The following is a 26382-nucleotide window of genomic DNA, read 5'->3' as shown; positions in this document are numbered from 1 at the left end:
ATGTTGTGAAACCAAAAGATTTGACAATTATTAAGCGATATGAAGTATTCTATAATAATGAGTAAAAAAATAAATGTGCCGTGTGGTTCCCGGCACCAATACAAAAAAGAATAGGACCACTCCATCTCGTTCTAATGGATGTCGTAAAAGGCGACTGAGGGATAGGCTTATAAACTTGAGATTCTTCTTTTAGGTGATGGGCTAGCAACCTGTCACTATTTGAATCTCAATTCTTTCATCTAGCCAAAAAGCTGAACGTGACCTCAGTCATTTCAAGACTGTTGGCTCTGTCTATCCTGCAACTGATATGGACGTGACTATATATTTATGTATGTATGTTCATAATTTTTACTTATACAGCTGAACGCGACCTTTAAAACATTTCGGCTCTGTCTACCCCTCAAGGGTTACAGACGTGAGTTAATGTATGTATCTGTTAATTATTTAGACCAAGTAGTTAGCACACAATAAAAAAATGAAAAAAAAAACTCGAAGTAGATATTAAGTCTCAGTTTTTTTAGTCAATAAGTGAATACGCAGTAATCCTCATGGGTTTTGTATATAAACGAATCAATCAACTAAAACTATTTAAAGATTTAGCTTTGAATCTTTTAATAATTATTATTTACACAATCATGTTTATAAATTACTATCTATTTATTGACTTTGTAGATCTGGACAAAGAACATGTATGTATGCTTATAGCATTAAGTCCGCCATTTGTGCTATACATTTGTACTTATTTTGTACGTTAAAGTATAAATAAATAATTAAAAAATATTAATTTATTCAGAGAATCGGTTGTCGAATGAATGTGGTGGTGAGAATAAATAAGCGGGGTCCACTGGTTCAATTCTAATGGTTTTACTTTCTGAGTTCTTATATTGTTACAGCCGCCAACGTAAATCTTAAAATACTGTTAAATTTTCCTATGAATGAAAAACTGCAAAATGCGCCGCGTGGTTCACAGCAACTACAACAACAACATATAAAAATAGGACCACTCCATCTCTTTCTTACGGATGTCGTAAAACGCGACTAAAGGTAATGCTTTAACTTGGGACTGTCTTTTTAGGCGATGGACTAGAAAGTCACTATTTTAATTCTATCATTAAGCCTATCAGCTAAACATGGCCTATCAGTGTTTTTAGACTGCTGGCTCTGTCTAGTCTACCCCGCAAGGGATAAAGCCGTGATCATGTGATTCCTATGAATGAACACGACTTTAACAAAAAGTTATAAAATACTACTAGTAACAGTTATTGTTTTTTTGGCACGGGAACGTAAATAATGTTATTAAATGTAATAACAATACTAAATTAAAAATACCCCATACTTTAGTACGAATTAAGTATCAGAAATACCTCTAGATATTTAAGTTTACACACATACATACATAAAATCACGCCTCTTCCCCAGAGGGGTAGGCAGAGACTACATCTTTCCACTTGCCACGATCTCTGCATACTTCCTTCGCTTCATCCACATGCATAACTCTCTTCATGCAAGCTCGGCGGTTTCGGGTACCCTTGACCTGACCCTTTGCCAGGACGTCCTTAATTTGATCAAGATACGTTCGTCTAGGCCTTATATTTAGGTAAGTTTAATAACAAAAAATACTTCCAGATGAAATATTTCACGGAACTGCTGAAAAAAGAAAATAGATATTCAAGTGCTAATATTAAATTCCTCAAATGCCTTCGGGCATTTTGGTAAATGCGCAATTTTTTAATGTTGTTTTTCTAAGAATTGTTAACAAGAAAATTATTAAATTCTATCTTGAAAAAGATTGTCTTGTATGTAGGCGTCAAAATTTTTTTTTGTGTTCTACGCTAATATAAAACTTAACAGCTATAATATATACATATATACTAGAGGCCGCCCGCGACTTCGACCGCATGGAAACACTATAAATCCCGCGAGAACTCCGGGATAAAAAGTAGCCAATATGTTATTCTGGGTCTTCAGCCACCTACATACCAAATTTCATCGTAATCGGTTCAGTAGTTTTTGCGTGAAAGAGTAACAAACATCCATACATCCATACAAACTTTCGCCTTTATAATAGTAGTAGGATTATTTATATATTAGTAGGATATATAATATGTGTGTGTGCTTGTATTTATCTAGCTAAAATTTCATAAAAGATATAACTGTAATGGCTTAATGATATAATTTTGATTCAAATAGTGACAGGTGGCTAGCCCATCGCCTGTAATGAGAATCCCAAGTTCATTATCTTATCCCTTAATCGCCTTTAACGAAATCCATGGAAGACACGGAGTTGTCCTATTCTTAATTGCCGGGAACCACAAGGCACGTTACAGTCGGATATAAAAAGAAAATATTTTCGAAACACCCGTTAATATCATTCTCACTCAAGATTCTGATTTATAGACTATGAACGTATGAATCGTTCGCATATATACATATATATATATATAATGATTTCTGTGTTTGTTTGTCTGTGCGTCGAAATAGAATGTGTTGAGATGTGTGAAAGAATCCGGCTGAGAAAACGATTTTACATTTGAATTTTGCTGTTTTATTTTTCTATAACGTAAAGTACCCAATGTCCGACAGACCACCAATGATCGACACATAAATAGTAAAATAAAAAAGGGTATACTAATGTTGTGTATTTGAACGTAAACGAAGCATAGGTTATAGCCATGGTTCATCCCGCTGTCATTGCAAGTGTCACTTTCTACATTCGGTTATTTTGATAAAAATGGTGGAGCTTTAAATATCGACCGGCAGAAGTTTTTAACGCAAAGCCAGTTTTATTAGCGAAATCACTAAGGAGGTGAGTACGGTTTATTGCTCATTACTTTTTTCGGTTTAAAGCTACCATTTGAAAATTTTAGGCTGGGTGCACGATTAATGGGCCGTTAAATATTGGATGTCCATAAATAGAACATGTCGATTACTAGATCTCGATTATTGGAACATGTCGAAAACCGGTTGTCGGTAAATGGATTTCTGCAGTCGAATATTAGGCTAAAAATACCATAAATCTATATTGGTATATCTTGTAAATTTTTATATCACATTCATTTCTACTTTAATATATCATGCAAAATACCCAAAAATTTTATTCAAAACTTCAATATATGATAAAATTATAAAAATAAAACAAATAATTACTAGAGTTCGTGCGTTAAAGTGTCGATGATTGGGGGTTTTACCGTACATACATACATACATATGGTCACGTCTATATCCCTTGCGGGGTAAACAGAGCCAACAGTCTTGAAACGACGCCATCGCCAAAAATTATCCTGACCCTTAGTCGCCTTTTACGACATCCATGGGTAAAATATGGAGCGGTCCTATTATTTAGTGCCAGGTACCACACGGCACTCGGGGACATTCCGCACTATTTTGATATTTTTTATCTTTTAAACTAGAAAGTATTGTGTTAGTTTTATATTTTATCTAGTTAAGCTTGTTCGTGGTTTACTATCTCTTTAAATACGTAACTCGATTTACCAGACATCTTGTAGAATATGGTTAATCAATTTCATCTATACATATAATAAAACAAAAATAACACGGTTGACACTACTCACATTGCTGCAGGAGATTGTTTTTCGACATTTTATATAACCAGAGAAGATATCGAAGATAAGCTTAAAAGTTTAAACGTAAATAAAGGAGCTGGCCCGGATAACATCCCGCCCTCTTTTGTTGTACCGCTTTCGCTCGTGTTATCGGTTCCTTTGCATATTATATTCAACCTATCTTTGAAAGAGGGGGTATTTCCTAAAAGATGGAAGACAGCAAAAGTAGTTCCGATATTCAAATCTAACGATGATTCACTAGTCAGTAATTATAGAGGCATTTCTGTATTATCAATTTTCGGGAGAGTTTTTGAAGCTTTAATAAGTCCCTCATTGCAGAGATTTTTCCGACCACTTATATCAGATCATCAACATGGATTTGTCCCGGGCAGGTCCACCACAACAAATTTGGTATCATTTACAGAAGTTGTGGTAGAAGCCCTAGATGCAAATAAACAAGTGGATGTAATTTATACTGATTTCAGCAAGGCGTTTGATAAGGTGTCACATCAGAAACTTATTAAAAAATTGGAACTATACGGCGTATCGGGTATAATGCTAAATTGGTTGCAGTCATACCTTAGTAACCGTAGCTTTTATGTTGTAGTGGGTGGTTACTCCTCTGAATTCTGCAAGATTACTTCAGGAGTTCCCCAAGGCTCCCATTTGGGACCTATCTTGTTTAATATATTTATTAATGACATAGTACCAGTATTCAGGAACTCTCATCCATTTTTGTTTGCCGATGATCTAAAATTCTGCAGAATAATTGAATCGGTTAATGATGTTAACCTTCTGCAAACCGACCTTAACTCCTTGATGAGTTGGTGTGAAGCCAATCTGATGCACGTGAATCCTGAGAAATGCGCACATATTAAATGCACTCGCAAACATAATATTATACCTTCTTCATATAAAATCTATTCGCACGTATTGCGGGAATTGAATATGGTGAAAGACCTCGGAATAACTTTTGATAAGAAACTTACCTTCATCCCACATATAGAAAATATTACCAAAAGGGCATCGAAGCTATACGGGTTTGTCTTTCGGAACTGCAAAGATTTTCGAAAACCAAAGACCAAGATCTTGATGTATACAACTTTAATTCGTAGCATACTCGAATATTCTAGTACTGTTTGGCGTCCGCATTTTGCCACACACTCACTACGGATAGAACGACTGCAAAAACGTTTCCTAAACTACTTGTCATACTCAGTAGGTAAGCACAAGGAACTGAAATCTTATGACGAAAGGTTGACCTACTTTGGAATTACTTCTTTATCGAGGAGAAGAGATTTGCTGGACCTAAAATTCTTTTATAAGATTGTTCGTGGTAGGATTGAGTCTTCACAACTCTTGGGTGGCATCAGATTCAGGGCTCCCTCAAGATTGCCTAGAAATATGATTGCGCCATTGGTTCTGCCAATCCGTCGAACTGTTCTGGGTCAGAATTCACCTATGTGTATGATTGGTCGATTGTATAACAGAGTCAGTGTATCATGTGATGTACACCATGATTCTCTTGCGAGCTTTTGTAGGGGAGTCATGAATGGTCTGTGATGATTAATATTTTTGTTATCTTTATTGTGTCAACTGTTTAACAATATATTAATGTTTTCAACTAAGAATTTGAATATGTGGTGTTTACCTTCAATGGTTTGCACGTTTAGCAATTAAATTTAACATATGTATTAGATTATATATCATGTTTCAATGTAGCAAACAATGGTAGACCAAATAAATAAAATAAAAAAATAAAAACAGTAAAAATATTTTGTCTGTACATTTAGTATTTTTGACTGAAATGGATAGAGGGACACTTAGAATAGAAAGCAAATATATTTTTTTAATTTTGTCTGTCTGTCTGTATGTATGATCACGCTTATCTCTGACAGTACTGAACCGATAAAACTTTCACCAATTGCTTTGTTGTAACTCAGAAAAACATGTAAAGTTTGTTTTATCTAAATCGGTTCACTAAAAAAAAGTTATCGTCATTTGAATGCACTCAAGGCATGAGTTTGCCTGCAAATAAGTTTACGCGTAGAAATTCGAAATTTACGCGGACGAAGTCGCGGGCAACAGCTAGTATAAAATAGAACAGTAAAAGTAAGTAGGTACCTAAGTAAGTACTGATCACTAATGAAAAAAAGCTTCTGTTCTTTAATTTATCTAAGTGATACGCCTTTGCAAATTTCTCATCCCGGAAAAACGTTTTTAATACTCTAAAATGTACAGTTTTATCTCACAAGAGATGGCATGAATAATGCATGATTGTTAGGCATGCTTCAAGTCAATTTTTAATTCTGTTTAACGTTGAGCAAAGCGTTGTTAAGAAATTATATGATTAAACCGTTATGTCTGGATCTTGCCGTGTGGTTCCCGACACCAATACAAAAAAGAATGTGACCACTCCATCTCTTTCCCATGGATATCGTAAAAGGCGACTAAGGGATAGGCTTACATACTTGAGATTCTTTTTTAGGTGATGGGCTAGCAACCTGTCACTATTAGAATCTCAATTCTATCCTAAAGCCAAATAGCTGAACGTGGCCTATCAGTCTTTACAAGACTGTTGGCTCTGTCTACCCCGCAAGGGATATAGACGTGATTATATGTATGTATGTATGTCTGGATCTTGAACTGTTTTCTTATTCTAGTGATTCCATCATTCAACATACATACATACATAAAATCACGCCTCTTTCCCGGAGGAGGAGGCAGAGAGAGAGACATCATTCCACTTGCCACGATCTCCGCATACTTCATCCACATTCATAACTCTCTTCATGCAAGCTCGCTTAAAATAGTGACAGGTTGCTAGCCCATCGCCTAAAAAAAGAATCCCAAGTTTGTAAGCCTATCCCTTAGTCGCCTTTTACGTCATCCATAGGAAAAAGATGGAGTGGTCCTATTCTTTTTTGTACTGGTGCCGGGAACCACACGGCACAAATCATTCAAACTGAAAGATATATTATTTCAATGACGTAGTTTGAAAGTTTTATTATAATTGCTTTATCAGCAATAAAATGTGATAGATTTATGACTTGTCTTGACTGGAATATAACATCGGATTTGAGAATCCATCGCAATATATGTCAGTTGTCTTAATAAATGTTTGGTAAAAACCGGTTTTATATAAATTTATATGAATCTTTTTTCGTAGGATAATATATAAAAGAAATTTAAATTCTCGGTGGGTGGCATAGACATTGGAATAACATAATACAATAGAAGTGTCATGTTGTATTTAAAACTAAAGAAATATTGTGTCAACGTCTTGAAAGGTATGTTGTTGTTAAATATTCAAATTAATCTCAAAAGTGTGTGATGTAAATTGAGAACGATTAAATGCATACATATAATCACGTTTATATCCCTTGCGGAGTAGACAGCGCCAGCACTCTTGAAAGGAATGATAGGCCACGTTCGGCTATTCGGCTTAATGATAGGTTGTATTTATTTTAGGGATCTTTAAATAATCTCTCACTAGCTGTGCTCGCGACTTCGTCCGCGTGGAATAGTTATTTTGGGCATCATTGAAGCCCTCAAGGATGAATAATTTTCCCCGTTGTATTCACATTTACCATTATTTCTTTGCTCCTTATAGTTGCAGCGTGATGTTATATAGCCTAAAGCCTTCCTCGATAAATGGTCTATTGTTCAATGCGAACCAGTAGTTTCTGAGATCAGCGCGTTCAAACAAACAAACTCTTCAGCTTTATAATATTAGTATAGATTTCTCTTACCTGAGACTTTTGATCTAAAACGCCACATGCCGGTCAAGTAATAAAGAAAAGTTCATTTTATTTCTGCACCTTTACCGTACGACTCCAATGCATTTTGTCCTGAAACTCATCCGGCCTGATATTGGTTTTTGATTGGTGGAATCTCTCTAGCTAGTGTTGCCCATTCCAATATCGATATAGTTTCGATATTTGAATAAAGTTGAGAGCGTCGGTGGTCGAATTCGTAAGATGCCTGGTTATAATGCGTGATGCGCATAAAGGCACAGGTTCGAATCCCACCTCGGCCGTGCACTTATGACTATTTTCAAAGTTATGTACCTGCATTAGTTTGAATACTAACCGATGCTCTTACTCGTACCTATATATGGCGTATACCATATGATGCAATACGGGTTAGGTTTAGACGGGAGTCACTTCGTGTAAAAAACCTGACTCACCCAATCCAGGATCCATAGTCAAAGGCTTATCCCGGGCTCCTCATCAGAGTGGTGAGGATGCAATCAATGAAATGCAATGCAATACTATTGAAATAAGTTTCTTTGGGTAGACAAAAACTATCGATAGTATTGAAGCTTTATTTCGAAATCACTATACATACATACATAAAGTCACGTCTATATCCCTTGCAGGGTAGACAGAACCAACAGTCTTCAAGAGAATGAAAGGCCACGGTCAGCTTTGTGGCTATAAGATGGAATTGTAGTTTAATACTATTGTGCCTGAATGAGCTTTCGACAATATCGATAGGACTATCGATATATAGATGATTCCCGAGATCAAATATCGATAGTTTAACAATCGATAGTTCGGCAACTCTATGCCCTGGCGTTTGACTTATTTTCCAACCTTTTGTGTGTTTTTCGTGCATCTGAATACTACATAAAACTGTGTTAGTTTCCATGCAGTTGTTTCGGTGTCAAAAATGTTGATAAAAAAAAATATGTTCGAAATTTGAAAATATAGACGGCGCGGAATAACTGCGCACTCGAGTTATTCAAACAAAAACTCTCTAACGAATTCATTTTTAATTTTTCTCGTAACAAGACTAGTTAGTTGCCGTCGGTATTGAGGTAGCTAAAAAAATCTAAATTTGCCCGACAGCCTCCTATGACCACTCTCCTGGAGGGGGAGCGATTTTCTTCTGACCTGCATGACTCTTTTCAGATAAATCTGACCTTGACTTGGATCGGTGAGCAGTAAATAAGATAAAAAAAAAGTTAAAAATGAAATAAACTTTTATTCATTGTTATGGGGCATTTCTACATCATAATTATTTTAAATCTTTTGGTTTCACAACTGCCGTTTACAAAGCGTCAGTGCATAAATAACAAACGTCCGATGAAAATGCTGCAGTGTAGTTTGTTCCGCCGCTTCTTCTACACACGCGCTTTGGAAGCGTAGGTTGTAGTTATAATTAGATTTAAGTGATGTGACGTCAATAAGTGATACCTTGTATCCAATTTTGAAAATAAATCTATTCTATTCTAACTGCACTGCAGCATTTTCATCAACAACGTCAACTTCACAACTATCCAAACTTAGAATAGATATTTAGACGAGAGAATACATAAATAAGTATTTGTCATAGTTACAATCTGCTGTGGTATTTGAACCCGATACTCACTAACGACTAATCTTACCATTCCGCCACCTAAACTACTAATCTACTTCTGAAACAACGATTTATTCGCTAAAATCCTTGCCAATATGGATTCCGTAGTTACAGACAAATAAATCATACCCCAAAAACAATAATCTATCGGTCTATATTAATCCTATGTGCTCGCAATCAATCATACATGGATTAGTAATTGATATTAATGTCTAAACGATAAGCTGAAGCGGGTAAGGATTTGCAAAGTACGCAAAGTTCAAACTCTTCGTCTCAGTCAACAGAGGAAAGTATTTTTTTTTACTAATCTGTCCTTGTGATTCCCGGCACCAATATAAAAAAGAATAGGACCACTTCACCTCTTACCCATAAATGTCGTAAAAGGCGACTAAGACACTTGGGAATCTTCTTTTAGGCGATGGGCTATAGTAACTGTAACTATTTGAATTTCAATTCTATCATTAAGCCTAACAGCTGAACGTGGCGTATCTGTCTTTCAAGACTGCTAGCTCTGTCTACCCCGCAAGGTATATAGACGTGATTATATGAATATGTCAAGTCAAAGTGTCTGGCTGTCCATGGAGGCTAAACTGCCGCAACATTACTCTTTTAAGGGTGAATGAATGAATAAGCTCTTCAAAATATTCAGAGCTGCAAACTCTATTTTCGTTAAGAACAGAATAGAATAGATTATTTTCAAAATTGGTTAAAAGGTATCATTTAAATCTAATTACAACTAAGTACTACCGCTTCCAAAGCGCAAAGCGTACAAAAAGCGGCGGAACAAACTACACTGCAGCATTTTCATCGGACGTAAATTTACAAATATAGATCTCTTAAATATAAATCGTGGACGAATGCACATTGTCTGTCTACATTAAATTACATGAATGAATGTAAAAACTTATAAAAAGTGTGGTTTCTTTAACTTGTACCACAAGCAAACGTTTGACGAAAGAGCAATTATCTTAAATCAAGCACGAATTTCGGTATAAAGTATCAGTCTTTGATGTATCTGCGATGGAGCATATACGTATTACGAAAACGGGATTACACGCGTTTCATCGCCTCGTGTACATAACAATGAGATTTATGGCTTAAATGGGATTTTGAGAACTCATTTTGCTTTTTTGAAGCGCATTTTTGCGTTAATGCTGAGTGAATTTCGGAGATTTGTTGCAAAATTCTACGTTTCTTCGTGCCGTGTGGTTCCCGGCACCAATACAAAATAGAATAGGACCACTCCGTCTCTTTCCCATGGATGCGACTAAGGGATAGGCTTACAAACTTAGGATTCTTTTTTATGCGATGGGCTAGCAACCTGTCACTATTTAAATAAATAAATAAATAAATATATACGGGACAAATTACACTGATTGAGTTAGCGTCGAAGTAAGTTCGAAACTTGTGTTACGAGATACTAACTCAACGATAGTATATTTTATAATATATACTTATATAGATAAACATCCAAGACCCAGGCCAATCAGAAAAAGTTCTTTTCTCATCATGCCCTGACCGGGATTCGAACCCGGGACCTCCGGTGTCGCAGACAAGCGTACTACCGCTGAGCCACAGAGGCCATCAATATTTGAATCTCAATTCTATCATTAAGCCAAATAGCTGAACGTGGCCATTCAGTCCTTTCAAGGCAAGATATAGACGTGACAATATGTATGTATGTATGTTCTTCGTTTCTTCGTTCTTATCTCTCACGTTGGATATATTTTGAAAGATAGACGCTAGTAACTGTTTTTAAACTTTCGCGTTGTATTATATATACTATTTATAGAATTTATCGCTCGCAGATACTGTCTAATAAACAACATTTTTTACCTAAGTCTAATTCGAGAAGCAGATGAAATTAAAAAATATATATATGTATACGAACAATTTTAACAGGGACGGACTTAAGTTCGTCCACTTCCAAAAAAAAACCGTAACATAACTATCTTCTTAACAGTCGGATATTCAGAAAAGAGCCTCCAATTCAGCCGGGGGCGATCTCAATCGAATTTATTTTAGGAGCAATCAATAGCATCTTTGAAATCAGTGGAATCTGAACAAACACATTCTTGTAACGTCGCGCGGAAGCGTCCAATTTGGGGGGGAGACATTCTTGGCAACTAACAGATTTCCTTACCTGTTAAGCTATACTATGTATTTGTATTAACCTTTTAGTCCGTGTAATAAAATAGCTTTGTTGGAATAAAAGTTAAGAAACAATATATGAGTAAGGAAACCGCCGAGCTTGCATGAAGAGAGTTATGAATGTGGATGAAGCGAAGGAAGTATGTAGAGATCGTGGCAAGTGGAAAGATGTAGTCTCTGCCTACCTCTCCGGGAAAAAGGCGTGATTTTATGTATGTATATATGTAAACAATAAATGCTAATTATATGCTACCGTAGATACGTATAGTAGCATATAGTTAGCATAGATTGTTTTAAGACAGCTAACTTATGTTACTAAAAGAGCCTCAAATATGAAAGTGAAAGGTTCAAGAAATAGGGGAAGACCGAAAAAGAGATGGATGGACGGCGTCAAGGATAGTATGAGGAGAAAGGGTGTGACTAGTGACAGTAGTAATTGGAAAAAAAACTAACATACTGTCGTGTGGTTCCCGGAACCAACAGAAAAAAGAATAGGACCACTCCATCTATCTCCCATGGATTTCGTAAAAGGCGACTAAGGGATAGGCTTACAAACTTGGGATTCCTCTTTTAGGCGATGGGCTAGCAACCTGTCACTATTTGAATCTCGATTCTATCTTAAAGCCAAAAAGATGAACGTGGCCTATCAGTCTTTACAAGACTGTTGGGTCTGTCTACCCAGAGATATAGACGTGATTATATGTATGTATGTACTACCATACTGCCGACCCCACATAGAAAGTGGGAGAAGGTAATGACAAAGAAGAAGTTTTAAGACAGCTAACTAGACTCGATCTTCTTCCTCCTGGCTTTAGTCCTGGTTGCATCCTCACCACTCTGGAGAGGAGCCCGGGGTATGCCTTTGACCATGGATCCTGGATTGGGTGAGTCAGGTTTTTACACGAAGCGACTCCCATCTGACCTCCGCAACCTTAGCAGGTAAACCTAACCCGTATTGGATCCATGGTCTAGCAGTTTAGCTGTGAAAGCGGAACAGACAGACAGGAAGATTTTGCAAATATAATTTTTAGTTACGGATACATACCTATGTTAAATATAGCCAACAGGCATTAAGCCGGACTAGACCCCGGCGGGTTTTGTACCTGAAAAAAAAAATAAACAGCATATAATTCAACATTTGATTAAAAAACATACCTACATATGGTCCCGTCTTTATCCCTTGCGGTGTAGACAGAGTCAACAGTCATGAAATGACCGATAGGCCACGTTCAGCTACATATTTGGCTTTATGATAGAATTGAGATTCAAATAGAGATAGGTTGCTAGCCCATCGCCTAAAAAAAAGAAACCCAAGTTTGTAAACTTATCCCTTAGTCGCCTATTACGACAACCATGAGAAAGCGACGAAGTGGTCCTATTATTTTTGTACTGGTGCCAGGAACCACACGGCACTAAATATCACGGCACTAGACATCAATGATAGACCATATGTATGAATGTATGTATGTATATAAATATTTGCTAATACTTGTTAAATTCTATGAACTTCCAATTAAAAAAATAACGAGCCAGTAAATTAATTTTAACTCGAACGAAACAAAAAATATTTACAGTCATCAGTATGTTCGTTTAATTAAATTCTTTCTATTTTTACGAAAAGCTTTTAAAATCCCTACAAATTTTAAATATAAAGTTTTTAAAATAACAATATACAATCATTGGACTGAATTACAGAATTTTCAGAAACTATAACAATACTGAATTGAGATTTAAATAATGACAGGTTGCTAGCCCATCGCCTAAAAAAAAAAAGGAATCTCAAGTTTATAAGCCTATCCTTAATCGCCTTTAACGACACCCTTAGAAAGAGATGGACTAGACCAATTATTTTTCTATTGGCGCCGGGAACCACACGGCATTTTAATAGTGACACGTTTATTATCCTTTCGAAGATTTGGCTCGAGAAAATTGTCACTAATTTAAAATCTTATACATGAACTGCGCATGCGTTAACTGTACCTACAATATTGGTAAGCGTCACTGAAGGCAAAGTATTTGATGGCGACAATTTTGTTCAAGTATTTGAGTAACGATGAGAGAGGAAAGTGCTTTTATATCATACCATTGCAGTTACGACCTTACCACCCCCATTTTAAGAGGCATGTTTCTATAAAACCAAGACTTTGTCAACGTATTTTCCCAATTAGTGCTAAGATATTTAAGTGTGCCGTGTGGTTCCCGGCGCCAATACAATAAAGAATAGGACCACTCCATCTCTTTCCCATGGATGTCGTAAAAGGCGACAAAGGGATAGGCTTATAAAATTGCGATCCTTTTTTTTAGGCGATGGCCTAGCAACCTGTCACTATTTGAATCTCAATTCTATCATTAAACCAAACATCTGAACGTGGCCATTCAGTCTTTTCAAGGCTGTTGGCTCTGTCTACCCCGCAAGGGATATAGACGTGACCGTATGTATGTATGTATGTAATTATTTTATTCTCAATGACGTCACAGCACACAATGATTATCCAATTATCCCATCAATCAATTGACTTTTATTAGTTAACAGGGAACGAGTGACACTCGAAACAATATCATAAAACTAAATGTATAAAGTACATTTTTGTTTAATCGAATTTCTTTTTGGACTAAGTTAACGATATTGTAGTTAATTTGGTCGTCTGATCCATTTTTTTTTTTCAGTGACTATATTTGTAAGCTATGTTTTCTAGGTGAGGATACAATCGGGACTAAAGCCAGGAGGAAGAACGGTAAAGTTATATTTATCCTCTTGGATTTCACGGGTCTATACACCCCGGATTTTTGAGAGGCTTGCGTGGGGATATAAATCCAACACGTAGAGGCCCTTTGGAGAAGTTGATGTTATGTTGTTCTCCTGCCAAAACCCGTTCCCGGGCATATCAATAGACGACATGTCCCGGCAGGTCTCGGCAGGAGGTGGAGCTATTACAAAATAAGGAAAAGAATGATGGGTTATGCTGTTGACGTTTGGATGGATTTAAACTGGGCTATTGCTGGAGAAGTTCGGACACCTGCCATAATCATGAATACGTGACTATTATGTGGCAGGTGGTGACTCGCCACTCACTAAATGGGCCCCTCAAATCAGTCACCATGATTGGCAACAAAGGGGCAACATCGGCGTGGGTGGCTAAGGATGTCGAGAGGTGAGATTATTAATATTCTGATATCCCTTTAGAAGATTAAACTCGTTATTGCACCATAAGAGTAAAACATACAAAACATCACAAAGCAGACAGAGATGGTACAAAGGCGGACTTAACGCTAATGCAATCTCTTCCAGTCAACCTTTGGGTGGAAGGAATCCAAACAGACAAAAGACTGAGAAAGATCGTAGTATGACTGAGAGAACCATAAACTCTTGGTTTTGTCTCACAAAATTAGGCGTCGGCGGCGCGTTTTTATATAATGTCCACAATAAATACACACATAAATAAATATACAAAGATCAGGGCCAGTTTTATTACTTTCTCCAGCAACATAAATGTGTAATAATAAAATTATATTACTCTGAGCTGTCTAAATGTTTGTAACGCAAATATTCGCCACTTTCATACATATAAACGTATCACGTCTACATCCCTTGCGGGGTAGACAGAGCCAACACTCTTGAAAAGACTGATAGGCCACGATTGACCTTGGAAAAACTTAATGAAATTTATCTGAAAATGTGCAGTAACATAAGTAATAAGTGCCGTGTGGTTCCCGGCACCAATACAAAAAGAATAGGACCACTCCATCTCTCTCCCATGGATGTCGTCGATGTCGAACTTGAGATTCTTTTTTAGGCGATCGGCTAGCAACCTGTCATTATTTGAATCCCAATTCTATCATTAAGCCAAATAGCTTAACGTGGCCATTTAGTCTTTTCAAGACTGTTGGCTCTGTCTATCCATATGTATGTATGTTATATTACACTCTGCTTAAACAACAAATAAAAGTATATCTTGATTAATTTCGAATTATTTCCTTTTTATTCTTTTCATAAAAATGTAATTACTTTAATCTCATAATCGGAATCCCGATATTTCGTTTCAGTGGTTTAATAAAAAAACCATAAATATAATTTAATTCATTCACTTCATTACACATTAAGTAGTGAGTAACAGAAAATAAAATTTACATTCACCGGACGCCGTTAAAATGAAGATTTACCGCCCGTTTGTGTAATTGTGTGATTTTTATAACTTTTTTTACAACTTGTAAATCTTTTGTCGGCAATCCGTGATTAAGTCGTTAATTTAGTTTTTTTTTTGCTAGCTTTTGCATTGGGGTTCGTCAGTACTGTCAGATTTTCATTGGATTAAAAATGATTCTTAGTGAGAAGTGAGGGCGAGTAAGGGATAGGTTTGTAAACTTGAGATTCTTCTTTTAGGCGACAGGCTAGCAACCTGTCACTATTTGAATCTCAATTCTATCATTAAGCCAAACAGCTGAACGTGGCCTATCAGCCTTCCTGAGATAAGCGCGTTCAAATAAACAAACAAACTCTTCAGCTTTATAATATTAGTATAGATTTTTTTTTGCCATTCGTCAAATTGAGAGTTAATTGAAAAGGCGAAAAATGTTAAAATGTTTCCATTAGCCGACACCCATTTCCAACAGTTAAAATTCAGAGTAACAAGAGAATAGGACGGAGCCGTTCGGCCGAATTGAATAAATTTGCATAAATAGACAGATTGTTTCTGTGTATAATTGGGACAAAGAGTCGCCGGCTTTTCTAATGGCATCGCAGTGAAAATGATCTTGTACAATTTGTGTTTATTTAAATTTTGTTGTACCCAATAAGATGTCTGAATAAAAAATTCTGATTCAAATCCTATCTCGGCCATTTATATGAAAAAGACTTTACTTATTCTGTGTTTTTATGTACAATTTGAGTCCTTATCGATGATATTACATACTGTGGTGAAGCGGTACTACCTACGCTTGTCTGTGATACCGGATGTCCCGGGTTCGAATCCCGGCCAGGGCATGATGAGAAAATAACTTTTTCTGATTGGTCTGGGTCTTGGATGTTTATATATATATATAAGTATTTATTATAAAATATAGTATCGTTGAGTTAGTATCTCGTAACACAAGTCTAGAGCTTACTTCGGGGCTAACTCAATCTGTGTAATTTGTCCCGTATATATTTATTTATTATTTATTTACTGTAAAAAACGTACCAGAAACTATAATATATAAGTCTATGCCTATACCTCTGAATTGTAAAGAGGCATGATTTTATGTACCTATATATAATATTATATACAGAAAAAAACTGTGGAAAATGAATTTTGTTTATATCTACTTTATTAAATGAGCAATCGCACTAAACATAAATTTTCGAATCTTGCGACTATTGACTCTGTTTACCCCGCAAGCGATAAAAACATGTTAAGTTCATACATGTAAATAAAAATGTGTTCCGAATAAATCGTAGGTAGTATGCCTAATAATCAATTATTGAAAAAAATCATACATAAAAGTGAACAACATAACGTAAAAGGAAAATGAAGGCATTTATATCGAATATTTCGTAATATACGAAAAAAGTAATAAAAACCGGGCAAGTGCGAAGCGAACTCGCGCACGAAGGGTTCCGTACCATCATCACGTTGGTTACATACATTCAGTTAATCACGTCTATATCCCTTGCGGGGTAGACAGAGCCAACAGTCTCGAAAAGACTGATAGGCCACGTTCAGCTGTTTGGCTTGATGATAGAATTAAGATTACGTTTGTTACATAATGTATATCCCGTTTATGTAAATCACCAAAAAAATGCTTAAAAGTTACGTTTGTTATATGATAGCATCTCTTCAATAATCAGTATTTTTTTATTTTGAAAGGTAACATAGAAGTTAATATTCTGTGAAAATTTTAACCGACCTGTTGTTTCCGGTATTACATTTAACAAAAAAAAAAAAACAAAACAAAATAAAACACGTTTATTGCATAGAGTCTTTGTGCAAGATTTGTGGAAGTCTTTTTTTTTAAAAAACTATTTGACACTCGGGTGTATTAGAAACTGGATATAGGACTAAAGCATAAAGAAAATTCGCGAGGAATATAATCCTTGGGTAACCACTGAAGTACTAAATCAAGCCAACAGCAGAGCTCCAGAGGCAAAATGCTGAGTGTGCAACCTAAGGATGTAACGGAACCCTAAAAACGAACACATCAAAGCGAGAAAATAAGCAGGATTGTATATAGTGATGAATTTGAAAATGATTTGAAATAATGATTACCAAAAAACCTCCCATTTTGCAATGTTCCCATTGACATCCTTTCCGCCCGCGTTAAACGAAAAATCTGAAAGAAGCGAAAGAAGTATGCAGGGATCGCGGCGAGTGGAGAGATGTAGTCTCTGCCTACCCCTCCGAGAAAGAGGCGTGATTTAATTATTGGACTATTATGTATTTAGTCACAAGACGGAAAGGGAATTGAGATTTAACATATATACGTATAATCACGTCTATATCCCTTGCGGGATAGTCAGAGCAAACAATATTTAAAAGACTGATAGTCTTTTTAAGATTGTTTGCTCTTCAGCCACGTTCAGCTGTTTGGCTTAATGATAGAATTGAGATTCAAATAGTAACAGGTTGCTGGACCATCGCCTAAAAGGAGAATACCAAGTTTGTAAGCCTATCCTTTAGTCGCCTTTTACGACATCCATGGGAAAGAGATGAAGTGGTCCTATTCTTTTTTGTATTGGTGCCGGGAACTACACGGCACGTTTATTTATTTCAAGTAAAAATCTGAACGTGGACTTTCAGTCTTATCGAGACTTTTCACTTTGTCTACCTCGCAAGGGATATAAACGTGATATGTATGTATGTATGCAAAACCAATTTAAAAATCTATTATCAACTTTAATAAGCTTTCTTGATCGTTTAAGCTCTCAAATGAAAACGGCATCTGTTGACAAAAAGATTAACATAATTACAGATATCCATTCAATATATTCTTCGACGGGGTAAAAATATAAGCGACCTTTTTCCTTAATCCGAAAAAAAAGTAATATCCTTTGATTCGATAGAAGTAATATTTTGAATTTTTCTAAAAGTAACAAAGCTTTATTAACTGGCTGAATATATATAGATTTAACTTACTTCGACCTACGCGAATTGGTTCAATCGTAAATTAAACATTGGATGCAACACGTCTGAATTGTTCAAATCATTATCGTCACTTGAAAATTTTATTTAAAATAGAATAGAATACATTTATCTTCAAAATTGGATACAAGGTATCAACCACTTATTGACGTCACATCACTCAAATCTAATTATAACTACTACCGCTTCCAAAGTGCATTTGTAGAAGAAGCGGCGGAACAAACTGCACTGCAGCATTTCCATCGGACGTCAATTTACAATAACATATATTTAATGCGTTTATTATTATTTTAGTACATACATATCATCACGTCTATATCCCTTACGGGGATTATTTTAGTTTATGCATTTAATGCGTTATTTGAACACAATTTACTTAGTTTTATTAAAGTCTAACCCCGTTCCTGGGACGCCATTACCGGGACAATATAAATTACTTCGCTACACCATTCATTACAAGTCCCAGAGGGCGTACACAAGATTGAGGTATTAAACAATGCCGTGTGGTTCCCGGCACCAATAGAAAAAAGAATAGGACCACTCCATCTCTCTCCCATGGGTGTCGTAAAAGGCGACTAAGGGATAGGCTTATAAACTTGGGATTCTTCTTTTAGGCGATGGGCTGTCGCTATTTGAATCTCAATTCTATCATTAAGCCAAATAGCTGAACGTGGCCATTCAGTCTTTGCAAGACTGTTGGCTCTGTCTACCCCGTAAAGGATAAAGGCGTTACCATATGTATTTAAGATTGGAAAACTGATTCCGTAACTTATTTGTATTTAATATTGGTTACGGAGTCTCATATTTAGTAAGATGCTCGCTGTAGCATCGTTCAGCGCTGCCAAAGCGCCTTTATTTTGGAACGAAACGCATTACTCGTTGAAAAGCGCTACGCCGATCAAACGCGCGGTTTAGAACGCGCTGTTCAAGCCGCGTTGCACTGTGAAACATACCTAAAAGTAGTACTTTGGACACCTTAATATAATGCCGTTGGCATACAGACCTCTGAAGTCTATAGTCTGATCAACATTGATACCTAAACTACAGTCAAAGGATTCCGACATACAGTAATCCGGATATTTAGATTGTTCAGAATATGGCGTCATGTCTACGCCAAAAGTAAAATAAAAAAATCACGCGACGCTATCAGTCGAAAACAACGAAAAACCTAAAATCGTGCAAGCAAAGATTTCACGGATTGGAGCATATATACAACTTCCGACAGAACATCGTCTGTCGCGCGGTTCCCCAGGCATAAAACCTAGCATAGCGGAAGATCTTCCCTTTGGTGGCGGTCGAGTTGAATCATAGCTCGTGCTACAAGACTTTGCCTAAAATGAACGAAACAAGTGAAGTTCTCCTTTTGCAAATCACCGCGTGCGCGTCTTCCCTAACACTGTTTGTGAAATACCCAAGTCAGGGCTAATTGACGGCCTCTGTGGCGCAGCGGTAGTACGCTTGTCTGTGACACCAGAGGTCCCGGGTTCGAATCCCGGCCAGGACATGATGAGAAAAGAACTTTTTCTGATTGGCCTGGGTCTTGGATGTTTATCTATAATAATATAAGTATTTATTTTAAAATATAGTATCGTTGAGTTAGTATCTCGTAACACAAGTCTCGAACTTACTTCGAGGCTAACTCAATCAGTGTAATTTGTCCCGTATATATTTATTTATTTATTTAATTAATTTTAAGAACTCAAACCCTTGTTCTCATCGAAATAGTTTTATATGTATTAAATCTGTGTAGTGAACCAAATAAGCCATTTATCAGCATAGTGACTCTTTTTATTATCTTCAACACTACCTCATATGTGGTTGCGTTACGAGGTCGACAGTCACAATTATGTTAGGTACGTGAGGTACACCTGCGTGGGACATTAATTTGTCACGCTAATTATCGTGCCGCGCACACGCTGCTATTTATAGAGTTATTGCAATTAAATGTCGAATATCTGTGATCATTTGAGAGCTAATTTTGATTGTAATAGATATAAAATCACATGGATCGAGGCGATGAGCGTAGAATTTTATTTATTTACTAGCTATTCCCGATTTCGTCCGCGTGGAATAGATATTTTGGGCATCATTGAAGCCCTTAAGGCTTAATAATTTTCCCCGATTTTTTTCACATATTCTATTATTTCTTTGCTCGTCATAGTTGCAGCGTTATGTTATATGTATAGCCTAAAGCTTTCCTCGATAAATAGTCTATTCAACGCAAAAAGATCTTTTCAATTCGAACCAGTACTTTGTGAGGTTAGCGCATTCAAACAAACAAACAAACAAACTCTTCAGCTTTATAATATTAGTAAAAATAAAAGGTGTTGCAAGGGTCAACCTGTTAGAGGAACTAAGATTTCTTTTATAAATACATACATAGGTATGTCAAGTATAAATCCCTTACGGGGTAGACAGAGCCTACAGTCTTGAAAAGACAGATAGGCCACGTTCAGCTGTTTCGCTTAATTATAGAATTGAGACTCAAATAGTGACAGGTTGCTAGCCCATCGCCTTAAAGCAAAATCCCAAGTTTATAAGCCTACCCTTAGTCGTCCTTTACGACATCCATGGGAACGAGATGGAGTGGTCCTATTCTTTTTTTCTATTAGTGCCGGGAACCACACGGCACCTATTATTTAATTGTTTCTAATTGAGTTGCAAGTTGCAATATTGTGTATATAGCATTGGAAACCGCTGAGTAATTGATCAAAGATAAGTTTTAATTATATTCCAAGTTAGTTGTTTGCTCGGAGTTCGTCTTGATAGGGTTTCTAAGTGATGCTTAGGGGTGGATGTTTTCGATAAACAATATGTTAGATCGGTGTTCAGGGAAGAAGAGATTTTTCTTAATAGATGGCTATGAATGGGCTAGCAACCTGATAAATTCAAAATTCAATTTAAATTTTTTTATACATTATTATAGGATATTATCATATCGCTTAATAATTGTCAAAACGTTAGGTTTCACAACATTGGTTGACGTCAAATAAATTACTTAAAACTGTGTTTACTGGGGCTTCCAAGGCGTTAGTGCAGAAGAAGCGGTAACAAACTGCACTGCAGCATTCTCTTCAACAACGTCAACCAACTTCACAAATATCCAAACTTAGAATAGAATGTGGACGAGAGAATACATTGTTCAGATTAATATATTTATATGAGATTTTTTGTAGGTGGCGTTTAATTCAACAATTTTGTCACTATTTTGTTAGATGGCGTTTAATTCACGCGAGCGACGCTGCGGGTAACAATTGTTTTTAACATAAAAATAAGACTAACGTAACATACGCCACTAACTATGCTAAACGACTGAGATTAGCTTAGCGGTATTCTCAGTCCTGAATATCTAGAATTCTAGATCCAGACAAAACGAGGCTAAGTCCGCAACGGTGCTCGGTACTCAATCTCGGGCGCTAGGATATCTAGAGACTAAGCTAATCACAGTGAATAATGCTATTTCTTGACAACGAATATTTCACGGCGATAACTCCAAGACTCATACAGAAGTTTTAATATTATTCAGATTCAAGTTCCCGTGTTGATTTGGTAGCGAACCGTTATTTTATTCACAAATAGATATATAATGCCGTGTGGTTCCCGGCACCAATGCAAAAGAGAAACCACTCCATCTCTTTCCCATGGATGTCGTAAAAGGTGACTAAGGGATAGTTTTACAAACTTGGGATTCTTTTCAGGCGATGGGTTAGCAACCTGTCAATATTAGAATCTCAATTCTATCATTGAGCCAAATAGCTGAACGTGGTCATTCAGTCTTTTCAAGACTGTTGGCTCTGTCAACCCCGCAAGGGATATAGACGTGATCAAATGTATGTATGCATACATACGATCGCTTACGGGGTAGACAGAGCCAACAGTCTTGAGAAAACTAAATTATGGAATTGAGATTCAAATTTTGAGAGGTTGCTAGCCCATCGCCTACAAGAGGAAAATATACAAAAATGCTGCAGTGTAGTTTGATCCGCCGCTTCTTCTACACATGCGCTTTGGAAGCGGTAGTAGTTATAATTAGATTTAAGTAATGTGACGTCAATAAGTGATACCTTGTATCGAATTTTGAAAATAAATCTATTCTATTCTATTCTACACAAGAGAAATTTACAATTTACGCAATGCAATTTCGGATTTAACGTCCAACATAATTCTGAACTGAGTTAAGTTAATTTAATTTCGAGACTATGTGCCAGGCTATGTCGCCGTTGTCACAGAAACTTCAATGTAGTATATCTGAGAACCTGATAAATTGAAGTACTTACTTGCAACCTTACCAGATGTTGCTTTAGACAAGCAAAACATGGTACAAATTTGTACTAGAATAGAATAGAATATGAATAGAATAGAATGCCGTGTGGTTCCCGGCACCAATACAAAAAAGAATAGACCACTCCATCTATTTCCCACGGATGTCGTAAAAGGTGACTAAGGGCTTATGAACTTGGTATTTCTCTTCTAGGCGATGGGCTAGCAACCTGTCACTAATTGAATCTAAATTCTATCACTAAGCCAATCAGCTGAGCGTGGCCTATCAGTCTTTTCAAGACTGGTGGCTCTGTCTACCCCGCTAGGGATATAGACGTGATCATATGTACATATGTAGTCACCTTTTACGACATCCATGGGAAAGAGATGGAGCGGTCCTATTCTTTGTGCCGGGAACCACACGGCACAACAAATTCCCGCGAGATAACCCAAGTGAGACTTAAAGAAAAAAGCACATTGCAAATAAATCATACGAAAACCATATTGATACTGTAACAGAATAAAATTGAATGCCCGGCTAACATAAAACAACGCTTTTACTAAACACTAAGCACGTAACCCTTCGCTGCTCGGGTTCGTGAGGCCGTAATCTAATGGAGGTCAGACGCGACCTGATTCCTCATAAGAGAGGGTTGCTCTAACTTTTTTTTTATTTGCCAGTCCAAATAAGGCTGAGGTCTGGTTGATATTTTATTCTGAATTAATAATTAATTGTTGTATTTTTCATTTTCTTTCGTGCAGTGTGGTTCCCGTAACTAAATAATAGGAGCACTCTATCTCATCCCATGGATGTCGTCAAAAGCGACTAAGGGATAGGCTAATAAACTTTTATTTTAGGCTAGCTGTCACTTACCAACATTAATTTATTTATTTGCCATTGCAAATAAAAGTCTTTGTAAGAGTACAAAAAAGTTATAGTAAAATAGACTATCTAGTTTTTCATATTTTCAAGTCTAAGTAGTAATAATATGTTTAAGCCGTTTTCTCATTAAAAGAAGGCGTATCTCTGGAATACGTTTATTTTTTCTATTAAAAATAGTATTGTTTCCGGTATTCCTGATTATATATATTTTTTTTTTATCAATAGTAAAAAAATAATAATAATTTTATAAAGTTATGATTTTTAACCTTATTTTAACTAATTTTAACTATTCTACTCAATATAGATATATTTTTACTGAAAACAACATTTCACGTTTAAATTTAGAAGCCTACATAAAAAATTTTTCTATTCAATAAAGATATATTTTTTTTAAATATTTATTGTTTAAATTTAGAAGCCTACTACATAAGAAATTTTAAAACACCCAATTGTGTAGACGAACCTTTATCGTTCTCAGTCAAACCGCAGCCTTAAGGCAGGTAAAGACAGCAAATAAATTGAGGATTCGTCTAAATTGATGCGGTAAGTAAAGACAGGTAGGATTTAACTTAAAACTTTCCATACAAATCAAAGCTCAGCTGGTTTCTTAAAAAAAGCGAAAAGTTTTTTTTTCGTTTACGCCCACTAGTGTTATAAGAATGTAATATTTGTGTTAGTGTTTTTTGAGCCGTATGGTTCCCGGTACTTTAATTGAATAGGACCACTCCTACCGGTGGATGTCGTAAAAGGCGACTCAGGGATAAGCATATAAACTTAGGATACCTCTTGTAGATGATGGGCTAGCAATGACACTATTTGAATCTCAATTCCATCATAAAGCCATACCGCTGAACGTGACCTTCCAGTCTTTTCAAGACTGTTAGCTCTGTCTACGCCGCAAGGGATGCAGATGTTATTATATGTTATGTTGTTACACAAACAGACTTTCGTCTTACCTCCATAACCTAGACATGGGATCATGTCATCAAATTCTGTTGCCTGAATGTGCAGGTCATTGGTCTTTTCGAGACCGTTGGCTCTGTCTACCCCGCAAGGTAAGACGTGATTATATGTATGTACGGCGGCCAATCAGCTTTAAATCAACATAACTACAGAGTCACAATCGTACATTTACTGGAATGTAAATATTATAGCAATCATAGAGTTTGTGACTCCCAAAATACGATGGGAATTGATTTAGTAAACACGTCTACGAGTGGACTGCTATGACGTCATACACTTAGCGAGGATAAACAGACGAATTTACGACCGATTCACTGTTGATTGAAGTGCTAACCTTTCACACGACTTCATTAAACCTATGAGTTTTTTGATAGTTCAGACGTGGTTGAAAAATATGTTTAAATGTACCTATATGTAGTACGAGTATGAAGAACGGTAAATTTGTGTAATATAACAGGCCGTGTGGTTCCCGGCAGCAATACAAAAAAGAATAGGACCACCCCATCTCTTTCCCGTGGATGTCGTAAAGGCGACTAAGGGATAGGCTTACAAATTTGGGATCCTTTTTAGGCGATGGATTAGCAACCTGTCACTATTTGAATCTCAATTCTATCATTAAGCCAAACAGCTGAACGTGGCCATTCAGTCTGTCCAAGACTGTTGAGCGATATAGACGTGACCATATGTTTGTATGTTGGTATGTATTATAGTGGTAAAACGGTAAAAATCAACTCGTAACAAGCAATTAACCTTAATGGCGGACGCACGATACTCGAAATCTTTCCTTGACATTTTAATTTTTAATTTTTCACGACTCCCCCTCGTTAAAAAACCTGACAACGAAAGACAATGGAGGTCATTATGAGCTAATAAAAGAAAAAAACAATAGTATTTCCTGGAGTTTCCGCGCTTTTTTCCAGCGAATCGTTTCGCACTGGAACAAAAATATGTTTTATTTTGAGGCTAATGCTGCAGTGCAGTTTTGTTGCCGCGTCTTCTGCACTAACGCTTTGGAAGAGGCGGTACTTAAACTTAGTTTTAAATAATTTATTTGACATCTATAAGCTATATTTAGAATAAGCTTTTTAAATTTGGAATTCTTCACTATTTGAATCTCAATTCTATCATTAAGCCAAACAGCTGAATGTGGCCTAACAGTGTTTTCAAGACTGTTGGCTCTGTCTGCCCCGCAAGGGATATGTGACGTGATTATATATATGTACGGTACATAACCGCGGTTTCCCAACTCCGATATTCGGTATTAGGTACGTCAACGACGAAATGTTATTGAATTCAAATTCAAAATTTACAAAATTTTTTTCATTACTACAGGATACTATATATCGCTTAATAATTGTCAAAACGTATGGTTTAACAACATTGGTTGACGTCAAATAAATTACTTAAAAACTAAGTTTACTGCCGCTTCCAAGGCGTCAGTGCAGAAGAAGCGGTAACAAACAATTGTTTGTCGGCTTCAAATCCTACTGGTTGTTTTTTTCCTTGACAAAATAAAAAACCATTCAAACAAACACTCTGTTTTGTCTCTTATTAAAAACGAACTGAGGTGGCACTCGGAAGACTTGCTCGTAACTTGTTTAATAAGAAATACTCGTATATAGCTTGTAGCTATTGGGAAGTTTTTAATAATTTCGCGTAAACAACCTGTTTTGAAGTGGATCAAATGATCTTTGACGCTGGTATGGAAGGGATGATAAATATAATATTTATATACATACATATAATTTTGTCCATATCCCTTGCGGGGTAGACAGAGCCAACAGTATACATAAGACATAAGAGATTCATATAGTGACAGGTTGCTAGCCCATCGCCTAAAAGAAGAATCCCAAGTTTATAAGCCTATCCCTTAGTCGCTTTTTACGACATCCATGGGAAAGAGATGGAGTGGTCCTATTCTTTTTTCTATTGGTGCCGGGAACCACACGGTTTTAACGACATAAGAGATTCATATAGTGACAGGTTGCTAGCCCATCGCCTAAAAAAGAATTCCAAGTTTATTAGCCTGTTCCTTAGTCGCCTTTTACGACATCCAAGGTAAAGAGATGGAGTGGTCCTATTC

At 36.4% G+C, this 26382-nt stretch overlaps 1 protein-coding gene across 2 annotated transcripts in view; it reads right to left on the bottom strand.

The window, feature by feature from the left end:
• The window catches only part of LOC106136353 (allatostatin-A receptor), a 70462-nt gene that overhangs the window by 17086 nt on the left and 26994 nt on the right, over positions 1–26382 (bottom strand). For both annotated transcript variants that reach the window (XM_013336878.2, XM_060947003.1), the window contains one exon: positions 12124–12181. The gene's annotated coding sequence lies outside the window, so the exon portion shown is untranslated. The remainder of the gene's footprint in view (positions 1–12123; positions 12182–26382) is intronic.

This window comes from Amyelois transitella, chromosome 12 (assembly GCF_032362555.1).
Source record: "Amyelois transitella isolate CPQ chromosome 12, ilAmyTran1.1, whole genome shotgun sequence".
Lineage (NCBI taxonomy): Eukaryota > Metazoa > Arthropoda > Insecta > Lepidoptera > Pyralidae > Amyelois > Amyelois transitella.
Note: the sequence above shows the minus strand (reverse complement) of the source record. Positions and strands in the feature narration are given on the sequence as shown.